Here is a 16,173-nt window from a genome sequence, read left to right on the forward strand (position 1 = left end):
TATTTTCTATTTTCTTTGGGTATGAGATTTGAGAGAATCAGATCTCTTTACTTCAAGAGTGCTGGTTGGCAGAGTTAAGGTTTCATACTGCATGTCCTGGACAGGTCTTAGATTACACGGAAAAACTGAATAAAGATGGTTTGATGTTTTGTAGGCTAAAAATCTGGCAGTGTATTTGCCAAATCATAACAGTAGCTATCCCTAGGGAAGCAAAAGGAAATAGAAGCTGTTAGCAAGACTTTTAAAAAATAAAAATGTGTATATAATGCTTCAATAAATTAACAACAAATTAAAGATAAAATTAAAAGTGGGCCCTTATCCCTAAAAATGACTTTCCAAAAATATCTGGGATTCATGAACATTTACAAAGAAATGAAGTTCTTAAGTTTATTTTCATTGTGCATTTTGCTCAAACTTTATTTTCAAGCTACTAATGTATAAGTCCATGTTATCTTTTTTTCCTAAATGTGCTGCATCCATGCACATATTGAGACTCAAACAGATTCTTCAGTGAGGACTGAATTGGCACAATGCAATGCTGATATTCCATTACATTCCAGGAATGCCACCTCATGACCGACGTGAGCCCTTCCAGTGTAATACAGAAGCAGCAGACTGCGGCCAGCGATGGGGCCGAGCTTCTGGGTCAGGAGGAAGTTGTATGAGAGTGTTTGATGGCCAATGTGCTAATCCCTTGCTGTGGCTTTTCACCTAGATAGGGACTGGGCTGACTTCACAGGCGTCCCAAATACTCTTCTTCAGTCCTGGCTCTGGGGCCTGAATTTATTAGCAGTTGGACATGGTAGGTCCTGACTGAATGTGGCATTTTTTCCAGAGTGTCTAGACAATTGGAGTTTTCTAAGGGTACTAATTTTATTAAGTATCTAAGGGGAGAAAGTGTCTGAGGAAATAAAGGGCCAGGAAAAATGGTTACGTGGGAGTTCACAAAAGTAAGCTGATCCACTTTTCCACTGATCTGGATAGAGCCTGCCTTGAAACCAGACACACGTACAGCACTACGTGACAATACACAGCTGTAAAGACGTTCACTGTGATTGTAACTCACATGAACCTGATTCCACTTTTCACTAGATTGTGAAATAGTAACTTAGAAGATGGCTGAGCCGGCGTTGGTGCTGAAGCCTATCAGGGCTCCATGCTGTGTCCAGCAGGAGGTAAGTGCACTTCAGGTATCTTGGCACAAAAAGACTGGCACGGTTCTTTATAGCCTTGTATCAACTTGGCAAGGTAGCCTCTTTTCTATAGGGGGCCTTTTATACACTGTGAGCTTCTGTAGTAAATCCAGAAATTGTGTTCCTTTCTGTGAAAGATAGGCTAAATTCAGACCCGAGTACACAAGCTTTGCCCAAATCCCCAATTGCCAACGATGTGTTTTTGTTGCTTTGCAGTGCATCTATGGGTCAAAAATTAAAGCAATAAACCTCAGGTCTCATTAGACACGCAAATACCCTGTGAGTTCTCCATACATGTCAGGCAATGAAAACACAGGAACATACCTACTGCTTTGATATTCCAAAATGCATATTGATAAAAAGTCTTTTTTTAAATCCCTCAGATGCAATGCAAAGATGGCAAGTAATGATTTTAAAACGCGGTCATTTAAAACCCAACCATCGAAGAACAGGCAAGTTGATTGCAAAAGGGGTCAGACTTGAGCAGGCACCTTACCAAAGAAGAGATAGGGAAGATAAATACACATATGAAAAGAGGCTCCACACCACATGGCATCGGGGAAATACAAATTAAAACAATAATCAGATTCCGCCGCACAACTATTAGAAAGGCCACGATCCAGAGCCCTGAAAATGCAGGGCTGGGGAGGCTGTGGAGCAACAGGAGCTCTCATTCATCGCTGGAGGGAATGCAGAACAGCACAGCCGCTTGCAAGTCAGTTTGGTGGATTCTTACCAAACAAAGCGCACTCTTACATATGACCGAGCAACTGAGCTCCTTGGAATTCACCCAAAGAAGTCCAAAGCTTATGTCCGCACAAAAATCTGCACGCAGATCTACTTGGAAGCCACCAGTATGTCCTTCAGGAAGGGAGTAGATAAATTGTAGTACATCCAGACAATGGAATATCACTCAGCTCCAAAAGAAATGAACTCTCAAGCTATGAAAAGGCATGGAGGATACTTAAATGCATTTTATTAAGTGAAAGAAGTCAATCTGAAACCCCTATATGCTGGATGATTCCAACAATGTGACAATGGAAAAGGCAAAACTGTGGGGACAGTAAATAGGCCAGTACTGTCCAGAGGTTGCGGGAGGGAGGGATGCATACGCAGAGCACAGAGGATCTTTAGGGTAGTGAAAATCCTTTTGGCTCTGGCCAGTGTGGCTCAGTTGATCGGAGCATCGTCCTGTGCACTGAAGGGTTGCGGGTTCAATTTCCGATCAGAGCTCTTGTCCGGGTTGTGGGTTTGATCTCCATCAGGGCTCATGGGGGCGGCGGTCTACGTTTCTCTCTCACATTGATGTTCTCTCTCTCTCTCCCTTCCTCTTTTTTCTAGAATCAATGAAAAACATACCCTTGTTGAGGATTTTTAAAAACTCTAGATGATACTATAATGACGGATACGTGCCATTAGATATTTGTCTAATCTCATAGAATGTACAACATCAAAAATGAACCATAAGGTCAACTGTGGACTCTGAGTGATGATGTGTCATTGTAGTTTCATTAATTATAGTGAATGTACCACTCTGGTGGGGGACATTGATAGTGGGGAAGGCTGGCACGTATGGGGCAAGAGGTACACGGGAAATCTTTGTGCATTCCTCAAATTTTCCTGGAAATAAAGCTGTTTTTTAAAAAATTGACAGTCATTCAGGGATCATTGGAATTGAACATCTTGACCATCTAGTCACCCTATGATCCCACCATACCAAAGACGTATAAAAACAAACATAATCAAACAGTAGATAAAATTACCAATTTGAGCATTTACTTTGCTTTTCCTTTGTAAAAGATACCTATTTGCGGGGGTCCAGCCCCAGCGGTCCAGGAGTCCCCAAAGGCTGGGACGGCGTCAGCCAAGAATGAAGGACACGGAGACGGCTTTCAGAGCATCACCTTCTTCTTATCGCCTTGTTACAACTGTATTTATATTATTTGATTTTATTGCTGGTCAAACAACATGACGTGCTTTGTCCCGGTTTCTGTTTTGGCCTCTCACAGTTTGTGAATATACCTTCTTACCTGACCTTCGCTAGAGAATTTACATCTGTTTAGGTATGTTAATTTTAGCCTTACCTATTGTTTATATGTCTATAGGCTACTCTACAGGTTAATCTCTACTTTGTTATTTATATTCTGAAGTTACTATTTTATTGCTCTAGCATATAGCTAAAAGGAGACTAACTAAGCCACTTTTTCTGTTTTTTTTGTTTTTGTTTTTTTAAAAAATGTATCTTTATTGATTTCAGAGAGAGGAAAGGAGAGGGAGAGAGAGACAGAAACATCAATGATGAGAGAGTCATTGTCAAGCCCACAACCCGGGCATGTGCCCTGACCGGGAATCGAACCCCGATCGCCTGGATTCTAGGTCGACGCTCAACCGCTGAGCCACGCCCGGCCGGGCAGCCAGCTTTTCTTATGTGAAGGTTATGCGAGTCCTAAGTGAGGGCTCTGTAGCTTGGCGGGATTGTTTTTAGCTGTGGTGACTGACTGCCTGTCTGGCACCCAGCCTCAGTCTCTCTGTTCACATTCCCTGCAGCAGTCCATCCTCATAGTGATATTTTGTGTGTGATTATTCTGTGTATGATAAGGTTTCAGGTGCAGGTTGAAATAATCTCTTTCCTAGACTGCTCTTTCCTTGTGGGGATTCCCAGAGTTTTTCATTAATATAAACGTCCCCCAGTAATACATTCCTTGGTGGGAACTCACTGCTGGCCTCCCTGTGGATGGCCCTGCCCCGCCAGGGCCCGGACCCAGGCCTCTTCCCTGGCGGGAAGGCCCCCGGGATAGTGGGCCTAACAAGTCTCAACTCTTCTGCTGAAGGTCTTGAGTGTAAGTTCCTTATAGGCCACATGATATCTTTGTAATACTTGGGGCTTTTACTGAATCATTGTCTTTTCCAGTTCTGTCCGACTCCCCTGCTAGGGAAAAGTTTCCAGCTAGGGCGATGCCCTTTTCTGGTGCAGTGACTCGGGTAGGGACACAGAGCGTCAGGAAGGGGAACAAGCATGGGAAGGGGGATCTGCCATATGCCAAGTCCCATGGAGCACTGGCCGTGCAGATGTCTCCTCCTTGAAGGACTGTGCCAAGCGGCAAGGATGGAACGGCTTCCGGCACCTATTGAACCAAAAGAGTTGATGTATTTGTAAGTACACTATAGACCTGCTTAGAGAAAGATAAAGACTTGTACACTATTTTCTAGAAAGAGACTTTGTGAGACACAAAATACTTTGAGAGGACTGTAGCTAAATTCTTAGAGGCAGAGTTATAAAATGTGTGTTCAACTCAGGGTAAGGTTTTGATATTGCTTTGGCAGAAACTATAATTGTTTTGATAAAGCACAAATAAATGTATCTAGGTATATAAATATTCTGTTAAAAAACAGAAAAAAACTTTTGGGAGGTTGTGATTACTTTTGACAAAGTGGAAAACAGTTAAAATTTTAAAAAATCTGATGAATTTCTACAACTAATCTGGGTAACTCCAGTCTGTAAAGGGAATTTGTAGCCTGATTGATTTTGTTCTTATATCAGAAATGACCAATTATTGCCTAAAATACTATCTAGGATGCCTAAGAGAATTTTTGGAAAATAGAAAAAAGTGATGAACCTCTATATACTTAAACTTATTCATCTTATTAAATGAGAATAAATAACACATTATTTTCTTATCGTAGTATTTGTTTATGTTATATTTTTAATAAAAATAGATTAAGAACAAAATAGATTGTCTGCCTGGCCGGGTGTGGCTCAGCGGTTGAGTGTCAACTTAGGATCTAGGCGATCAGGGTTCGAATCCCAGTCAGGGCACTTGCCCGGGTTGCGGGCTCCATCAATGACTCTCTCATCATTGATGTTTCTATATCTCTCTCTCCCTCTCCTTTCCTCTCTCTGAAATCAATAAAGATATATTAAGAATGTATATGCAGATATGCACAACCCAAGGACATGGGCAATGGTGGGTAGAGAGACTGGGGAGGGGGAAGGGACGGGGTGGAATGGGTCATTGGGGAGAAAAAGGGACATCTGTAATATTTTAAACCAAAAAAAAAAAAAAAAAAATAGATTGCCATCCATATCCAAAGTGTTTTAGGAAATTTTCAGCCAGTTAAAATTCATTGTCTACCTAAACTGACACATTCATTCCTTAACTGTAGTTGACTCATAAACTTAGGGACTTATTATAGCATTGTTTTTAATACAAGTGTCAGAGAACTTTTATAATCTTAACAGCTGTGTTATAATTCTTAATACTACTCTCTAAATAATTTTATTTAATCCTGATTGAATATTATAGACAACATTCAGGATAAAAAAAGTTAGGCAATTTCCCAAAGAAATACAGATGCTAAAGGGAAAATAAACAATACAAACTAAGTTCCTCAAACCCTATCTGAGTCTGCGGGACAAGAGGCCATGCATTCTTGAGTAGAAGAACTGAACACATTCATTCTTGGGATGACTTCTTGACTTCTAAATTTAAAGGGGATTATAGAACTGCACAGTTGCCTATAATAGTCCTATTATGTTGTAGTCATCAGACATCAGTGGTTTCTAAGGTAAGAATGAAGGACAACGGTTCCACATCTAAGTTCTTGTTTGCATGTTATCAATAAAGACAACGCAGAGAAAGTGAAGGAAGAAGAGAGATAATCCATGTGTTTCCACTCAATATTTAGCCCTTCCTTTAAGTAATGTAGGTGTTCAAGCCAATTTTGGCTTTGTTAAAGCCAATGAAAGACCACTTAATCCATTTTCATTAGTCTAATAATGCATTTCTTAACTACTGATTGTATACGTAGCACTGCTAAGGCAATTCTTAAGAAACTTACAACTTCATAAGTGTACGGCCTGAACGAATTCATACAGCATCCAAGAAACGAATAATTTGTACCACTTTGGCACATTGAAAAATGTGCTTCATTGTTAGTGATAGAACAAAGTAGAATTTCTCAGGTATTCTTCACATAATATGGGGAAATTTTTACAATGTACAATTCTTTCTCAATTCTCCTCATCATGAAACACCATTACCACATATCTCTTCACAGCTGTAACCTATTTATTTTTACATCTCCTCCAGTGAATATGTGTTTTTCATAAACTTGGCAAAAATGCTTCTTCCCCCCCCCAAAAAAATGTCCACAATAGAATATCAATTTTACTCATGCTAATAATGATATTTTTAGCCATGAAAAATATTTCACTTCTTTATAAAGTCTTATATTAAACTTCAAAGTATAACCACAAAATCTTTCACAATTTTGCAATGCTACCAAACAGATCCCCCCACCAGTTTTGCCAGGAAATAAAATTTGTTTTGTACCAGGATTGTTTTCTCTAAGAAAGAAGTCTCCCCAGAGGCTCAGGAACAAATTTTAAAAAGATACTAACCGATTGCAGTATTGTGTACAAGACACCACAAGGCAACATGTTCCTAGACAACACGTGTCAATTTATTGAGAAAAATTGATTACGCCAGATGCCATCACCGGTAAAAGATTATAATATCAAAATAACAAAGACACTGTTATCAAATTGACTCCACTTAGACCAGAATAAATAGGTTAATTCTCCTTTGCCAGGAGGGCTTTGCTGTGGATTCACCCTGAGGAGGTCATTCTCACCGAATGAATTACTTCCCCTTCACCGATGGTGGGTTTGGTGATACAGCATTTAAATAGGATGGTGCTGGGTACACCTGTGATTCTAGTGGTTTAAGAAAGATATTAATAAGCATAATCTTGCAAAGGTAAATCAGTGTAAAAACTGCTATGTTGCTCTCTTTAGTGATCCAAATGGGTAAAGGCAGGATGAGTATAATACTCTTGAAATAAAGCCTTTTTTCCTAATTAATAGGTTCCATCCCAGCATAATTTTTTCTTCATCATGAATATTCATTTATATCATAATACAAAGACTTCATCTGCATGGCAGGTTATAATTTTCAAAGTACTGTTATATCTATTTCCCCATTTGATGTTCTCGCTGCTAATCAATAACCTAAGATTTTAACTGATTTATTCCACATTATATGGCAGTAAATGGAAGATCTAATACTGGAGTTTAGATATTCTGACTCCTCTAAAGGTATCATCTTATTCTATTGTAGAAGGTGGGCATTTTAAAGATATCTACTTAGATTTCAGTTGCATAATATGCCCGATAATACCTCTATTTCAGAAGAGCATGCCCTTTGCTCATGTCTGTTAAAAAGGTTATTTTCTTGCTTGTGTTACTTGGAATTACAGTGCATAAGGTCTTTCCAGATTGAGCTGGAAGGACCAATTTGAACGCTTTGATTTTACTATAATCTTGAGTCATGATGAACAGGGCTGATATTTTTAATTCATTATTAAGACAGCTTTACTTTTTATTATAATAACTATGCACGGTGCCAGATGAGTACTAGATTTACTGAGTGATCACTTTGTAAAGTATGTAAATGACTAATCATTATATTTATACAGCTGAAACTAATATAATATTGTATGTCAACTGTAACTGAAAAGAAAATTTAAAAGCTAGCTTTAGTCTTCACATCTAGTAGTGAATGCATGAATTAAATGGCTCTCCTAGGTATTGCTAAGTAATGACAGTTGGGAAATATATTGGACAAAATTTCAAAGCTTCTGAAATAAAGTTAATTCAACTAATAACACATTATGTTAATCTCTTCCTATAAACTAAAATAAAAAGCAGTTGTTTCAATAAATAATATCAATAAAAGTGATTGTGTCATTTAATATACTTTTTTGGCATAAGACTACCAGCTTGCATTAACAGGGTGTGCTTGGTGACCTAAGGATTATTTGTATCCAGAACCCTGTCCTTTGGCAGGGGAGGTGCATTCTCCTTTGCCTGCCTGTGTGCTGAACCTCCTTCCAGGCGACAACCTGCTTCACTTTCTCCATTGACTTCTGCAGAATATGTGTGAGGTTAAAAGAAACTATGAATAGTTATGATTCCCAAGCACATGGTAACATAATAAAATTGTAGAAATTCAGAGCAGAAAGGGACATTAGACATTCTGTAGCCTAAACTCTGTCTTGCAGGTGAACAAAGGACCCTAGATGTGACCTATCCAAAGTCACAGAGTTAGAAGCAGCAGTCACTTCTGAAGCTGCCTCTTGAATAAAGTACTAGGCTATTAAAATTCCACTGTGTTGCTAGGCCGGTGTTGCTCAGTGGTGGTTGACGGTTGGCCCATGAACCAGGAGGTCACGGTTGGATTCCCAGTCAGGGCACATACCTGGGTTGTGGGCTTGATTTCTTAGCAGGGGGCGTGCAGGAGGCAGCCGATCAATGACTCTCTCATCGTTGATGTTTCTAGCTCTCTCTCCCTCTCCCTTCCTCTCTCTGAAATCAATAAAAACATATTTAAAAAAATAATTCCACTGTGCTATCCAAGGAGTCCTGTTGATCTTATAAACTGAAGGAGAGGTGGGGAAGGGGACCATCTGCAGCATGCAGGGCAGGGGTGAAAGAGATTAGGCATTACTCCCGTTTGCTTTCTCCTGAGCGCTCTCTAAATGAGTAGGCTTTGTATAGTTACTGAGCTCACATGTAAATATTTCTCTCAAAACTAGAGAATAGAATACATTATATTAATACTTAGCAAATCATATAATATGGGTAACCTATGGAGGTTATTTCTACAGGAACAAAAGTGATCAAAATTAGACAATCACTACATTAAATTGAAAATGCAAATATTTACTCTTCCTACATGATCCTTTTTGCCAGCCTAATGAACACTCATTTTAATGAGTCTTGAAAAGAAAAAATGGAAAATTATTTCACAGGTGTCAACGCATTTGTTAGTGTCCATTTTCACCTGTTTAGTGACCTGAAACTTACTGGACAAGTTGTCATTGGATGCCTCCTGCTGGGAAATGCTCTACTCCAAACTTAGGAATCATAGTAAGTCACAGATGAGTCTGGTTGCTCAGGCCTGGTTGCTCATTTGCTGAACTGAGGATGTAAATTTAAACCTTGCAGAGAGACAACAGGACTTCTGACTGTGATGCTTTCGTTGCTCTTGACCTCTCTGCAGCCTTCAGCAATGCTGACGCCTGCATTTTGACCCTGGTTAATTGGGCTGTGTTTCCTGTTATGCTGAGGAGACTGCTTTGCCCATTAGTACATTTGTGCATTGTACTAGCTCTGGTTAATAATTGCATTCCATTGTTTCTCAAACATACTTGCCTCTGACAGAAAAAAGTGCCTGGTTTCTTCATTTGGCATTTGGATAGATCATTGGCATGGAGTTATGCTGAGTCAGCTCTTAGGAGAGCAACACAGGTGAAAACCACACTGCATTGTGAGTTAGAGTGCCATGGAGCTGATGAAAATGGTCATAAAGCCACCTTGAGCATATTTCATGTCTCTTGGCCATCTGTATGCTTTTTGGAGAAGTATCTGTTCAGGTCCTTTGCCCATTTTTTTAATTGGATTGTTTGTCTTCCTGGTGTTGACTTGCATAAGTTCTTTATATATTTAGGAAATTAACTCCTTACCAGATGGATCATTGGTGAATATGTTCTTCTATATAGTGGATTCTCTTTTCATTTTATTGATGATTTCTTTTGCTGTACAGAGCCTTTTAGTTTTATGTAGTTGCATTTGTTTATCATTTCCTTTGTTTCCCTTGCCCTAGGACATATATCAGCAAAAATATTGCTATGAGAGATGTCTGAGAGCTTACTGCCTATGTCTTCTTCTAGGATTTTTATGATTTCATGACATACACTTAAGTCTTTTATTGATTTTTTTAAAGAATAATTTATTACTTTTTAGAGAGAGAGGAAGAGAGAAACATTGATGCAAGAGCGTAACATTGATCGGCTGTCTCCTGCACACCCCTACAGGGGGTCAAGTCCACAACCTGGGCATGTGCCTTGCCCTGGAATGGAACCAACAACCTCTCAGTACATGGGACAATGCCCAACCAACTGAGCCACACTGGCCAGGGCTCTTTTATTCATTTTCAGTTTATTCTTGTAACCAACTTCACTAATCATCAGAGAGATGCAAATTAAAACCACAATGAGATACCACTTCACATTTCCCAGAATGGCTACCATCAATAAGTCAACAAAAAACAAGTGCACTGCTGGTGGGAATGCAGGCTGTTGAAGACACTGTGGAAAACAATATGAAGGTTCCTCAAAAAATTAAAAATGAAACTGCCTTTTGACTCAGCGATCTCACTTCTAAGAATGTATTCTAAGAATCTCAAAACATCAATTCAAAAGAATATATACACCCCTATGTTCATAGCAGCATTATTTACAATGGCCAAGATCTGGAAAGAGTCCAAGTACTCATTTGTAGATGAGTGGATAAAAGAGCTGTGGTACATTTACACAATGGAGTGCTATGTGGCCATAAAAAAAGAAGAAAACCTTACTTTTTGTGACAGCGTGGATGGACCTAGAGATTATTATGCTAAGTGAAATAAGTCAGTCAGAGAAAGACAAATACTATATGATTTACTTTCTATGTGGAAGCTAAAGAACAAAGTAAACCAATGAACATAATAGACACAGAAGCATAGATACATGGAACAGACCGACAGCTGTCAGTGGGTGGGGGGAGAGGGACTGGAGAGGGCTTAGCCAAAGAATGTATGTGCATAACCCATAGACACAAGCAGTACTGTGGTGATGGCCAGAGGGAAGGGGGGCAAGGTCTGTGTGGAGGTGGGAAAAGGGGGGCTGGGAATGGAGACATCTGTAATAGTGTCAACAAAAGAAATAAAGTCGTTAAAAAAATAAGTCATAAAAAAAAGCCACCTTGAGATTATGTTTGATTAGCATCAGAAAAAAGAAAAAAGACACGTTATTTTGCTCTTTTGCATAAAGAAAAGTTTTTCATAATGGACAGTGTCTCTTCATCTCCTGCTGCTGCTGGGTATGTCATCTTTAAGCTCCCAATTAATTTTCCTGGGCGGTGACTTCTGTATTCTAATGCATGTTCTTTACATATTTTCAGGTAGGCAAATGGCAGCTGATAACTGCTATTGGTACCATGAGAAATAAAGAAAACTACTTGCTAGTAATTATATTTGTACACAAGAAAAAGAAATTAAAGCTGATTTTTTTCTATTAAAATCTTGACATCAAGAATGATTTTTTAAAAATATAATAATGCTCTCCAGGCTTGAGATGCTTTCCTTTCCTTGAGCTTTGTGAGAGGAAAAAAGCTAAGAGAGTAATGATACATCTTTAATATCCTAAAGGAAATGTAGACAAAGTCACTCACCCAAATTATATTGACCATAAAGACTTCATTGGGCCATTTCATTAGGTTATTAGGTATAATTAAATAAAAAGGGACCTTAAATGAATTATACCCGGCTTGTGGAATAACAAATATATTGTGTATGAGAAAATTAGCTCCATGTGACATCCACAGCCACCATATGTAAAACGCCTATTATTTGTCCTGTTTCTTTGAAAATCATTTTATTGGAATGTATCAACTAAACTAAAACACATGATCATCCTTCTTGGGACATGAAAGAAACCACTGAAGAAATGTTTCTGCCCACCCCCCACTCCTAGCATGTGAACACTCTGGGAAAGCAGCCCGAAGGTTTTTCTTTCTTTCTTTCATTATTTTTTAAATCAGTGTCTATGTAATAGCAAGTGCATCACATGCACCCTGAGCCATTAGCTGCTTCTGTCTAAAAGAATTTGGTCAACATTTAGGAATTCACTCAATGAAAGACTATCCTATTACAGCTCTGTTGGCCAGAGGAGCAGACTGGGTCTTTCTTTCCAACTTCCTGGATCACTGTGAGTGATGCTGGGCAGTCCCTTCATGTGATGTAGCCTGGGCCCTGGACAACAGCCAGCATTGTGACTCTAGTCGTGCACTTCTTTGCCATGGATCTCGACTTGATCTCCAAGATGCCATTTATTTTGCTCTCTGTGGCATTAGATTGCACATTTTATATAATCACAATGTGAACTTGTTTCTGGAAAGTGCTCTCAGGTGATGTTCTGTTAAAGAAGTGTGACTAGGATACAGCAAAATGTTCAGGTCAATGATGAGAATCCTCATCAGGGACAAAGTCCCATGAACCTTCGTGAAAGACCTCCTCCTGCAGGCTAAAGCTAAATGACTATTTCCCCAAAACTTGCTTTTGAGCATCAGTTGAATGGAAAGATGAATCCAACATAAAAGAAGCCCTTGGGTTAAAGAAGCTACCTAAAATTATATAAGATGGTGCTTCATAGCATTGAGTGTGGCTTGAGGGATTTCCAAATGTTGCACTTGTATTCCCTATTTTTATTAGCAAGTCCTTTTATTATATTTAAACCATCGGAGTTATTACAGAAAGTGAAGATGAACAAGAATAATATTCTTATTAATTAATCTAATAGTTAAAATAATTTCAACAAAACTTAATGTATACCATTTATAATTTGCCTACTTATAACTAGTATTTTAAGAATTTTACACAGACACTTTTATTTAATATTTTCAATGAACCAATAGGATAAATACTATTGTTATCTCCCAGTTTGTAATTTAAAAACAGGCATAAAAAACATTTGTTCATAGTCACAGAGAACTGTATAATTTTAAAATCCTTATATCTGATCACTGCACCACCTCCCTCTGAGACCTTGAAAGACATCTTTTATCTGAATGACAGGTCTTGTAAATGATCATTGATTATTCTGTCAAAGATGACAATAACATCTTTGAAATAAATATAATTTTATTCCAGCCTTTAAAGAATCCAAGGCAGAAGTTTCTTTCATGATGATTCTACTATATGAGGTGAGCAACAAAATCTTACTAAATAATGTCAACCATCACTGCTGAGATGAATCATAGAGAAGAACCTGGAAGGTAGGGAAATCATGGACAGTGGTGCTAGGGGACTAGTGTGGCTTCTATTCTTGCTTAAATAGATAACAAGGTCTCCGAAAGTTTACACAGATATGTTTACTAGCATGGATATGAAAAATGCTAGCACTAATGATACTTAAAATCAGAGCCCAAAATACAAAAGCAGGAAAGGTCATAGAGATCTATATGGCCATGAAACAATAGTTATAGAGTTGAGACAACTGTTTTAGAGTGGAAATTTGAGGTGCAGAAGTGGCCATAAAGATAATTGAACTCTCCTCATTTCTTAGATGAAAATCAAAGACTCAGGTAATATTATCTACTTAACCACAGAGACATTTAATGGCAAAGGTAAATTAGAACCTGAATTAATTTTTATAAAATAAAAGTAAATGAGAATATTTGTTAAAAAAAAAAGAAAAAAGAAAAAGAAAGAAGGAAAGCCTCACTCACTGACTAGTGCAGAGAAATATACTCAATAAATACTGTCTTCTTGACCTCTCTGACCCTCCAAATTATAATCTACTGCCCATTATTGCAATCTGTGACTGAGGTTAATAGGCAATAAATAAGCAATCATTTATTAAATGCATTTTCTGCCAAGAATGTGATATCAGGTTCTTTTTTAAGTGGAATGGCCCCGAAGTCCAAAAATATAGGAGCTAACAAGGTACTCTCAGCTCTGAGAGAGGCGTACGGCCAAACACCTCACAAATATGCCAGTCTTCATGGAACATGTGGAGGGAGAAGACAATTATTTGGTCATTTGGGTTTTAGGATGGCCTACTGATCAAAACAGGAGTTCATAATTGAAGGGGAAGATTTTTTGGTTTAAATTGCTTGGTTTAAATTTTCTACACTTAGGACTCCATTTCCAGGTTCATTTATTCTTGTAATGATAGTTTATGTGTGAATCATCAAGCTTTTCAAGATAATATTACTGAGTAGCACCAGACTGACAATGCCTAAATCTAAAATCATTTATAGATTTAAAACAAACCTCCATGGATAATAGTAACACAGTTCTTCCACTTCTGCTTTGAAAAGAGTTTTGGTCACATGTATTTGATATCACAGATCTTACAGGACAGGACAGCTAATGACCAGTTTACAAAATAAATTATTCTGGGAATAATATCATTCATATTAAAAATTCCACAAGCTATCACTGTGAAAAGCTATTTTCTTCCAGCAAATCAGTCTCCAAATAATTAACCCGATTGACTTTAACCTGTTGCTATTAAGTTAAATTCATGTTAAAAAAAATCTAGCCATTTCATGAAGACCTTTTCATGATTTCTTCTTTATATTAGAAAACTCAAATACTTCATCTCCAGGGATAAAAAGTAGTATTAGTTCTTGTCACTTATGTTTATCAACATCTTTCATCTGAGCTTCACAAAGTTTGTTATAAATATCAAAGAATAGAGCTTATTACAGTTCTATGTCAAAGATAAGTTGAATTGCATTTATTTCATAATAAAATACTGTGATTCTTTAATGACTTCTCATCAACTCACTGCTAAATAAATGAAGTTAAAGTTGATTCTCATTTTCTTTTACCCATAATTACAGCTACATAGATAATTAACTTTATTTTCTACATAATTTCGGAAAAATAAAAGTGGGAGGAAAAACTCTCTCTGTTTAGTTATTATTGTTCATATCAAGTAAGGGCAAGTAGAGAAACAAAACACTGGATCTCCTTGGGATAGAAATTCTCTTTGTTAATTAAAGTAGGAAGCATCTGAGGGCCTTAAGCATTTCCTCCCACACACATGCACACAGAGACACCTACATACTCGCACAGAAGGAGATATGGGTAACATCATCTTCTCTCTCTGTAAATTGTGAGAGGAGAGTGAAAAATAGAAAACTCAGGCTTCACATATCCATATAAAACTATTCCACAATCAAGATAAGTAGGCATAAACAACACCCCACCTATCTGCATCAGTCAAAAGAGGCCTTTCAGATTACTAACACCTGCATACACATAAGCTATCAATGTTAATGCTTTTACACAAACTTGTAAAGACAAGGAGGCTTTCTTTATGCTGAATGGAGATGCCCTTTCTAAAACAGCAACAACTAAAAAACCCTAAATTAAAATGTTCCTAGGAATTAATATATCAATATAAATACATAACTTTTATTTATTATTTGTAACAATAATAATGATAGCATCTTTATTTATAGGGATTTGTTTACCCATCTGCATTGTATAGATTATCTAAGCACTAACTCCTAGTAATTAACATGATTTGCTAAAGTACAGCATATATTTCAGCAAAATCTTGATTTTTTTTTTTTTGGTTACATGTAGCTGTCAAATCTGTTTTCAGGTTTTAATAGTTTAATTTCTTTTAATGCTTCCATAGAAATAACATTAACAAGATGATATATTAGAGGCAATAACATGATATTCCTGACATGCAGTAGAATTTATCTTCATCACATGTCTGATAAAATCTTCTTATTGTATAATGAACCCTGCTATTTGTATCTATCATTCTTTTACTCATTTATCTTCTAAGCTACCAAAGAGAATTCCCATCCAGAATCTCTGTTACAGATGCAAATTCATACTTCTCTATATGACCTTTATCACATGTGGTCATCTAATAAATTGGCTCTTCATATATCAGGTCAAGTGACATTAGTTGGAATGCATATGATAATATAGAAACATTTCAAATACCAATAATCCCAGCTGAAAAAGAAATTATTCTAATTAATCTTTTTGGCATGTCTGCAAAATGTCAACAATTGCAAACACCTTTCAACTAAAAACATATAGGAAAAGTGTGAAAACAGGATGGAAGCTCTACTGTCCGTTTGATATCCAGGAGGTTTCTGAGTGAGAAATTCATCTCAAAAGCTCTCCTTTCCCTTGTGTCTTCCCTTTTGTCTTTAAACATTCACTATAGTTGTTGTAGCTTTTGTCTTGGCTGGCAAAAAAGGAGAAGAAAACATGGAGTAGGTGTGTATGCTTCCTGGAATTTAAGAGATACAAGTTTTAGTTTTAAGTTTGTCCCTAGCTAACATACATTTGTTATCTATGTCATTTACCCTCAGTGATACGCTCTTCCTCTGTCTTCCAAG

The sequence above is a fragment of the Miniopterus natalensis genome, chromosome 9, assembly GCF_054644295.1.
Source record: "Miniopterus natalensis isolate mMinNat1 chromosome 9, mMinNat1.hap1, whole genome shotgun sequence".
In the NCBI taxonomy this organism is placed as follows: Eukaryota; Metazoa; Chordata; class Mammalia; order Chiroptera; family Miniopteridae; genus Miniopterus; species Miniopterus natalensis.